Below are 10,510 nucleotides of genomic sequence, written 5' to 3'. Positions count from 1 at the left end.
TAATGCAATACAACTTCTTTAATACGTCATACCATAGTTATAATACGCCAAAATATACTAAAATAGCTTCTTTCCAACTTAACCACAAATTTCTCAAAATTGTGACGTAATATATTGTTAAATTCGTAATTTCAAATTATATTCAATTTGAGTCATTTTTAACCATTCCTATAGGTCATTGCCGCTCCTACTCAATATGTCGATCGTTAACTAATCGTTAATTTAACTAAAACAATGTTAATTGAACTAATTGTAAGCCAATACAGTTAAAATATATAATACTGTTTTAAAATATTACACAGTATTAAAATAATGCTATGTTAAAATAATAAATTTCAACACACATGGTAGTTAAAAATAACAAAATGTTATCTAACTTAGGGTATTGGTTTAAATGTCATTCTTTAATATTTAACAGTGTAAAGTACTTTGGTAAACAGGATCATATTCAGCGCCCAAAAAAACTATAAGAAACAATTATCTTTGTTCTTGTGCTTTTTTTGTTAAACAATGTTATACAAGATATAATGATACAAGATACAGTGTTCCAGTATGTATGTTAAAAAGAAAAGTGTTATCGCGCCATTGCATTACATGCAAGTTTATACATGGTGAGCATTACAATCATAATAGTATGTATCGAGATCCTGTAATTATATAATCTCAATACAAGTTTTGCAAATTTCATGACTTTTTATCAGCCGAATGCGCAAGCAACCCGATTTAATTACAATTAATTGGAACAAGCTGAAGCGGTCGAGAATGGTGGCGTGGTGTGTATTATGACTTGCCTAGCCAGCTTGGAACTCGATAACTTACCTCGTAACCCAGATACTTACGCATCCTGCTTACGGACTTCCGTGAACGTGTGTGCGATTGCGCACGTACGGCAGAAGTACATATGTGAGCCCTGTCGAACTGAACCTTAATATGTATATATTGAAGGTTCAAGTATCTATTATGTTTTTAGTCAGTTTAATCTCATATACTCTTATAATTTTCTTCTATAATTTTTGCGCGTACAGTCGATTTATCGAAGTTTTTATTCTATTCAACACTCTCAAGCTATATATAAATATTATAAAGATGCAGCTATTATTTTAAAATACATTACTCTTGTATAACTTTTACTAATATAAAATATAACTCTTATTAAAATACAAATTCGATTGTTTATCAGAAAATTAAACAGAAATAGACTGCACGCTAGTTAGTAATTTTATAATGATATCGAGTTAACCCTATATAACATATGTCAAGGTCAAGGTCATCCGAGCTGTGTGAGTTTTTCTAAAAAAATACCAATTGTTTTGAGTTGGATTTATATGTGTTGAGTGTATAAATATTATAAAGTAATCTCCTTAATATGTAAACGAAGAATCAGTACGCTCGAGATTTTGGAACATAAAATTCATTTGCCGAATGCGATATCAATTTCCAAGTAACTTCTCATCTCTCTCAGTTTACCTCTCACAGTTAAATATCAATGTTTCTTGGACTGTGTACAAAACATTCTTAATTCGAGTGTATAACAGATACATCGGTTTTCTTCCACCTTCTCTTTATGCTCCTATTCCTTGTTTTTCAAATAAGAATCGATAATGCTCTTAGTCGCGCACAATAAAGCAGCATGATAAAAGCATTTTTGTTTCTCTCAGACTATACGAAAGAACGATATACTTTCTGCTTATATCCTACAACGCATTAAAATGGAAACATCGGAGAAATTCCAGATAATGCCCAATAGTAAATTAAGATATAATAACTTTCGTGAAAGTTGTACGATGGTGAAGCAGTGGAAGAGGTGGAATACGAGGAGGTAGAGAACTCTATTAACTTTTATTTCTCCGAGAAAGTAACTTCTCTCATCCTCCTCCTCCTTCTCCTCTTCCCCTCTCCACTCCCTTCACCACCTCCACCTTCATCTCCAGTCCTCCTCCTTCTCCTCCTCCTGTTCTTCCTCTATTCCTGCTTCAACCAGCAGCACCTTCATCTTTTCTCGCTCTCTCTCTCTCCCCCTCTCCTCCTCCCTTCTCCCCTCTCTCTTTCTCTCTCACCTTTCTATCACTATCCTTCCTTGCCTTCCATTCCCATCGTTGGTTTCTTCTCTACCTCGACAACCCCGCATTCACCGCTTCTTCTCGTCGTTGCTCGATCAGCCGCCCTTCCACTTTCATTCTATCCCTCTACCCCTGTTCCAGCCCCGGCCTCGGCCCCGGCAACTTCTCCCAACAGTGAAACTTTGTAAAGCGACTTAGTCAAAGTTTAATAAATTCCTTCGAGGAAGTTTCAAAGCGGTTCTACGCGGGATTGCAAATGATTACGTTTCGTCGTGCTAGAGAATATGCGAAGATAGGAGAAATCGATATGTAGGACGGACAGAAATAAATAAATAGAAAGAATGCAGCGATAGTGTAATTGCAAGAAAATAAGGATATTTCAAGGTATATCAATTGTTGGACGCAAATCGAAAAATGTTGCGTTAATCAGACTCAAGCAACGCGGTCATCACAAAGGAAAGTTGAGTTGCGTCTTTAAAGAAATGATAATTGCGATAAAATTAAATTATTCGATAGTAAAATTACAATAACTCGTTAATGTCTACATTATATGACTTCATTATTTTCATTGATATCACCAATTTAATGATCATCCAATTTTTGAGTGATCTCTCCCGTTTCGAGCATAGATCGATTTATCTCAATTTCCACAATGCACTATACAAAGGGAAATCTTCGACTCGACGAGCGTACAATCTCGTAATTTAGTTTAATGTTCCCGTGGATTGCGCCAGCAAGTTGCGATAGGTCAATCGATGTCGCAAGGCTGTTAGTCACGTATTCCTGTTTTGTGACGAATATCGAAATATGATATATTACCAGAACATCTTTTACGAGATAGTCCCCCTATCTTCGATTCTTTCTCTTTTGTCGCATGTAACTCGAAGGTAAATCGATAAGGGGCTATATCGCGTTACGTCGGCGAAGCGTATATAATTCCGAAAGCGGAACGGGAGGAGGAAGTAATACCGCACCGCTCCGCACCGTACCGCACCGCGCATCGCTCGCGAAGAAACAAAAAGACGGATTCGTACTTTATGCATGAAAGAGAAGTCTATGCGTTCGAGCGAAGGGACGAACAAGGACAAGGAGTGAGGCTCACTGCATAACGAACATACACCGTGTCGGTAGTGGTGACCAGAAAATGGCCGCCACGACGCAAACAAATGAGCAAGTCTGACCATTCCCATGGCAACAATCTCAATCAGATAGGAACTAGCGGAGCAGAGAACAGAGAACGCGCTGGATAATATATTCGATACAGGTAATATATAGCGCTCCAGATACAATATTTATGTCCCGACGTATTTCACTAGCAGCCCATTATTCATTCGCTCGTACTGAATAAACATTAATAGCATAGAGCTCATGCTTCGTACCGCGCAGGATCTTTTTCAATCCTACTCTTAGTCCTGTTCCTACTCCGTCCGTTTTATCTCACTCGTGACGTGATGCGTTCTGCGACAATCGTAATAATCATTGGTATATGCCAAATCAAAAACATCTAGATTCAATTTTTTTCTTTTTTGTTCTGATCAGAGGTTATTTGCGCTTAATACTACCTTCGCCATCGATGACTTGCAGAGTTGGCAGCAAATCGAAGGGGGAAGAGCGAATAGTACGAGAAACCGGTTATCATTGTTACAGCGTCGTCGCTACCACGAGTCACGGTCGACTACGAATATTCGAGATGCCGACGTCGCCACAAGCTTAACTCTTTATTGTGATAATATACAAACGTATTATTATCGTATTTCAAAAACTTTCTGTCGTTTATTTAAATGAGTGAAATCTGAAAAGAAGAACATTTCTATGGAAAAGGACAATTCGGGTGGAGACGAAAAATTAAGTCGGACTTGCGATCAAATTTGTCCTACCTCTACGTACGAAGACAAACTGTTTGTCTATTTTAAGGCCGAATGAAATATTTATAAAGTATAAAGCAGTCAACGTCAGAGTAGTCCGCAACGTCGGATAAAAGTATTATCGCCTGATGAAATCTGAGATTACCGTAATGCTTGGCATTGATTATTTTTCACCGTCGGAATTAATAATTAATTGTATTAATTATTGTGCAGTGTTTATAATATAAAGTATTGTACCATTCTTAGATTCAAGTTTACAACGTGCAATTATAATTAAACTAGCATGTGCTATTAGTCAACACTCCTACTCGAAACGTTTCTCAGTATTTGATGATGTATACGTGTAACGGTAGATCGCGATTTCGAGGTCAAATGTCAGACTTGGATCCGCACAACCCGTTAAGGCATCTGTATATCTAAAATAAAATGTTATTATCTCTTGCACATATATTCATAGAATATCTGTAATTGCATGTAATATGCAGTTACAGATTTGTAATAGAGAGCATTTCTAAACAGATTAATTGTTACACAGTGTTTCTATGTTACACTAACACTATTTCATACAATGTATATTATTTGCCATGATTGTAATTCTACAAGTATCAAAACTTATTTAAATATTAAAAAATTAAATAACAAACATAATCAAGTGCAATAACTGTAACGAACAGAAACTTAAGGTGGTAACCTTTTAAAAACGAAGGAAGAAAGATCTGACGATATTTATAGACCATCTAAAAAAATCAGGACGTAACTCGATAATAACTTTTTTTATGTTACGTGTTAAATGCTCTAATTAAAGCGAATAAATTAGATTCATAGGTTTTCGTTAATTAAATCGATTTAAACCGAACGGGCTGTCGTGCGTAAATACACAACACTCAATGGCAAATAAAATCACTTTTTTTATCTTTGTGCTTCTTACCAAAATTATGAATATACACGCAAGAATTTGAAATGTAAAGAGAATTCACAATTCCATCCACGAGCATTATGTATTCTTGTTTGAATAGCATTTTATATTATTGCCAGATATATTAATTCTATATGTGTATCATACTGTTATTCTTTTGTTTCGTTACATTTTTTTATTGTTTCGTCTATTTCATTTAAATTAGGTGTCATAAGAAAAAAAATATAAACATGTTTCAAGTGAACAAAAAAAATCATTTAATACCTATTAACGGCATTATGTACGAAATAATATTTCGAATTTTCAACGCGTAAACTCTTAAAAAAAGATTTTAAAATATATATATTGATATCATACGTCAGGATAATAATACCGGATATGAATGAGAGTTTCGTGGATAAGCTACTAGAACGGCGGGTTTAACTCGAATCCCCTCCCCCTCGCTTCCATTACGCTGTTTTATATCCGCTATCTTTGTTTTTATTGCATACTCATTGTTGCTTTTCTCTGCTTTATGGCTTTGTACAAACTAAATATAAACTAATAAATGTATTCCTCGGGTGATGATATAATGTTTATATCGCAAGTATATTAATACTTTTCTTTTATTATTTTCATACTTTTGTCTTTTAAATAGATAGAAGGCGGAATAAATAAGTTAGGAAATTAAAATGAGTTTATGATTGACATTGTACTGAGTGAAAATAAAATGTAATTAGATCTGTGACGCTTAACATAGAATTATGATAAGATGATAAGAAGATATTAAACTTTAAAAATTTCTCAATTTTTTTCAAGTAAAAAAATGTTTATCTACAGTACATAAATTACGTTACGTTGGAGAAACTTTTATTTATAACATAAATATATTTTCGTAATTATGCAACGTAATATAATTATGTGCTATAATTTAATAACATGTTGATTGCAATACAGTCATGTTATTTTATAACTATACAGTTTAGGGTTTTCTTCATTTTTCCATGAGTTACACAATTTTTATTTTGAAATATTAGTATTTCGCAAATATGTTGAGAGGTAGATAGTCCAAAAAAGAGCTTTCGATTACGTTTGATAAAGTGTGCCACTGTCAATAGAAACTTGTTCGAGCATTTGCGCTAATTATAAACATCTGTAGTGAGAAGCAACGGGACTCTCTTTTAAAAAGCATCCTGAAGTTAAAAAGCCCTAAGGGGTCTTACTTTGAAAAAGCATCTAAATAATAAATTAAAAAAAAAACAATTAGAATCACAATCCAAAACATCAACTTCACAGAAATAAGAAAATGATATTTAATATTATATTTGTTGTCAACTGATCAGATATGTAAATTTTACGAGGAAAAAGGCGCTGAGGATAGAAAACAACCTACGAAAGTGCATCTAGGAAGACATCATATTGTTTTACAGGTAGGGGAGACCAGGGCTAGTTGGTACACTTTTTTCAAGATTTTTTTACACGTAACTAATAATTGGAATATAACCCGCAAAAGAATTTTTCAATAGCCGCATGCTTATACAACACAAAAATTATTTTTTTAACTAAATAGTATAATTAATTTTGTTGCACCAATAACAAATATAAAGTGATGACATTTGTAACAACTAGCCCGATATACGGGGTAAGTTGTTACTGAATTAAGTTGTGAAAGAATAAAGAGAAATAACAACATGTAACAATATATGTTATATTACACTTACATTGTTGAGTGCAAAATTATAATATAAATATAATTTAACTGATGTTCTGTATTGACTGGTTCTGATACGTAATAAGAGACATTAACGGTGAAATCTTACATAAGATTAAAATATCTGCCGCTGTTATGCCGAAATTATCTGTTACATCGACGGAGTTGGTCGAAATTATAAGTAGAACAGGAGTAACAACTTACCCCGTCACAACCAGCCCCGACCTGCTATATTTAGATATTTTGATTATTGTTTAAACAAAAAAAATGTTTTAAGACATTAACATAACTAGACGTAAAGTTTAAAGTAAACATTTTAAAGACACAGTTAGAATTATGATATAATGACCAGATTTATAAATATAACATTTAATACATCACTGATTTATTTTACTTTTGGCTACACAAAACTAAAAATATTATCTGTTTGTGAAAATACGCTACTCAGCCTAAAATAACCAATTGAAATATTATCGCAATGTTTTTCGAAAATACTATATTTTTTATGCAATATTATCTTTTGTCACTTTTAAAATAATTGCTGTGTACCAACTTGCCCCATGTACCAACTAGCCCCGGTCTCCCCTACCTCTCAACATGTTTACGGAACAATATTCTAAAACTAAAAAATTGTATAACTCATGGAAAAATCAAGTAGACCCTAAACTAATACATATGGTTAGATTTGTCTCGACAAGACAACTTTTATTAAAAAAAGAAAATCGATTTCCATTTAAGAAAAGTGATGATTAGTGAATTTCTCAAAAGTGACACCATCTGTGAATAAATTGACGTCGCTCTTAAAATCAAACAACTTTTATGCAAAACATTTTTTATAAAAGGCGTAGGAAAAAAGATATTTAGATGGGAACATTAAAATGACCCACCCCGTATAATAATATTCATATATACACGGTATATGATAATGAGCGGACCATTTCTCGTGGGCAAGTAAAGCGGATTAAACTGAATCGAAAAATCTTTTACCGTTTGGTAAGTTTCTCATTAATAAAAATAGTTGCATAGTCATCTCGCTCACCAGATTTAAATCTGTTATGCCCGTTTTCACCAACGTCGTTTAACTTGAACCTTTAGTTCAATTCACTCTTTGTCTGTTTCTAAGGGAGACTGTTACAAAGAGACAAAGAGTGAATTGAACTATAAAGTTCAAGTTAAACGACATTGATGAAAAAGGGCATTAAACTTTTATTTAAGGAGACATTTGAAGATCATGGTTTACGTTAGAGTTCCTATAATAAGAGTTAGAACACCGTTATAGCTTTGTCTCACTCCCACTAACTTCTTGGCTGAAGCATATGGTGACCATGATAGCTTTGTCTCTCTCCCACTTATAGCTTGTCTCACTCCCACTAACTTAGCTGAAACATATGGCGGGACACGCGGGACCAATCAAAAATCGTCACCACATTGGCTTAACTCTTATTATAGGAACTCTAGTTTACGCCACATCAGTTGACACATTGGATAAACTGATACAGAAAATTGAAAAATGTTGACTCTTGTCAACAAATACGAAATAAACCTGGAATTTTTTACCGTGTTCGATCTTCAGTGAGAAAGCGTGCCGAATTGTGTGTTAAAATGAATGGAGGGCACATCGAACATCTCATGCTGTAAAAAATGCTAACTCAGAAATAAATGGTTTTTGGACTAATGCTTATTAAGACTTTTCGGTTTGTTTTCACGAATACTACATATTCCTAAAATTTGATACCTTTTTTCAACACTTTATGTATATATACTCTTAATTCTAATGCTAATAGTCTGAATTCTATAAATGTGAAAAAATATCAATAAAACATAAACGTTATGTCTTAATGTTAAAAATATTTCCAATTATTTAGAAACTGTAAAAATGGATTTTATATGATAAGATGAGACACAGTAGAAAAGAGTTTTATTAAAATAACTTAATTAAAAAATATATACGGATTAGCGCAATTCAGGACTGGGAAAACGAAACGGAGAATTCCATGAATGATTTTCTTAAATAATTAACTTAAATAATCTCTATTTTATTACATTATTAGGTTAGTACGTAATAAATAAACATTCTTTACTTTAGATCCATTATTTGGTTTGATCGGCAATCAGTTTAGTTAACGATGTTACGCAATCTATAATACATGTACATATTCAGTATAATGTCTCTTTAAGCGAAATTTATATGTATATATGCGTCTTGACACCAACATATTTTACACGTACCTAATGTGACAGTATGGGTGTCGTAAGGCTTGCATATAACTTTATGTCGTAAGGCTTACATATATATAACTATGTAGCGATATACTATGATATTTTTTTTTCAACAACTTTATCTTCTTTTTATAACGCGTCATAGGATTTGATAAATGGGTTTACATCGGTTTACTGTTACATGCAATGTGTTTCTCTGTAAATCCAACATCATACGCGATTTATACAATTTTATGTAGCAATTTTCATTATAATAAAATATTTTTATTAAATACCTTTTAGAGAAACATTTATACTCATTCCATTTCACATCCATGAGTTGTCTTTTTTATTGCAGTTAGAATGTAGTTAATGAATATGATTTCAATCGTGTTATACATATTATACCGTTCGTATAATCATTAATGAGATTCCATGATCGTTTGATAGCTTTGTAATTCGATCTTTCCACTATTGCGTTTTGTCCTGCTAAGCTACATGCATTTATTTATAGAATTAATTATATCGTCTTATAAATATATAAGTATAATATATATAAGTAATGTACTTTATTGTCTTTATTAATACAATTATTGTTGATGTAGCATGATATTATAATTATTAAAAGCGACTAATTTTCTTAAAAAATGTGAGAAAAGAAAGAGAAAGAAAAGAGGATAAGATAGAAAGAAGGGACGAGGGAGTAGATGGGAGTGTGTGCGCGCGCATGTGTGTGTGCGTTGCGGCGCGTGTCTGTTCCTTGCAGTCTTGTTTAACCACTGTGCAATGCAATCCACCACAAAGTACATCTTTGCATCAATGTTTGCATATTGGTGAAAACTAATTGTAAGAGATTCCGATGACGAACTTTTTTATTGCTGGTGTAGCCTACTCGACATTATTTATCAAATGCCATCTCTTTGCCTTTGAAGGTTTACGTCTATATTTATTCATAAATAAATATTTGTATGTATCTTTCTTTTATTCTTTCTTTTCTGTTGTACACTCTACCGGCAGGAATGCCTGGATATAATACATATACATATACATATACATATACATATACATATACATATACATATACATATACATATACATATACATATACATATACATATACATATACATATACATATACATATATACATGTATGTCATATATATATCAAAATGTCCAGGCATTCCTGCCGGTCAGTGTACCTACTATAATTTTCGTTGCAGATCATGCTGTTTCTTATAATGTTAGTTGGATTTTTTATGTGTAACATTTATTCTTTAACCTTCTACCTGCATACGTGGGTCTACGGCGTCCGTGTTAAACAACGTCTGCTCGTAAAATCGACAAGCTTGCCTGGCTCCCTCCTCTAAAACAATAGGTAAGGGAAGGAATCCAAAGACCTAAATCGCTTCGAAAGATAAACATATCTCTGAATGCCGAGCAAGTCAAATCTCGCACGGACGTCTCAGATCCAGGTATACACTCGACGCATAGTCTTTATCTGTAAGTAACAATGTTGCAATTATTTATGATAAATAGTGTTTTTGATTAAAACAACGTCCCTTTAAAATATTTTGACAAATAATTGCTTCTCCAGTTTAGTTATTCCCCAAAAATGGAATTTCGGACGGCGGCCGAAGCTCGGCGGACGAATTTTTTTCAACATATTATATTACATTTATTCTACATATTATATCTATTACATAAATTTTACAATAAATTATTAAAAAATGTCATATATGCCATATTATATATCATTTTATCTTTAATTTTTCATTTATCA

At 33.0% G+C, this 10,510-nt stretch overlaps 1 long non-coding RNA gene across 1 annotated transcript; it reads left to right on the top strand.

Moving 5' to 3' along the window:
• The first annotated feature begins 342 nt into the window (after positions 1-342).
• On the top strand, positions 343-8,212 carry LOC139782016 (uncharacterized). Its single transcript, XR_011720768.1, has 2 exons — positions 343-3,324; positions 3,600-8,212. It is a non-coding gene; the product is annotated as an uncharacterized lncRNA (long non-coding RNA).
• Positions 8,213-10,510: the final 2,298 nt, after the last annotated feature.

The sequence above is a fragment of the Temnothorax nylanderi genome, unplaced genomic scaffold, assembly GCF_030848795.1.
Source record: "Temnothorax nylanderi isolate EJ_2023f unplaced genomic scaffold, tnyl_v1.0 TNYL_tig0381_pilon, whole genome shotgun sequence".
Taxonomy (NCBI): Eukaryota; Metazoa; Arthropoda; class Insecta; order Hymenoptera; family Formicidae; genus Temnothorax; species Temnothorax nylanderi.
Note: the sequence above shows the minus strand (reverse complement) of the source record. Positions and strands in the feature narration are given on the sequence as shown.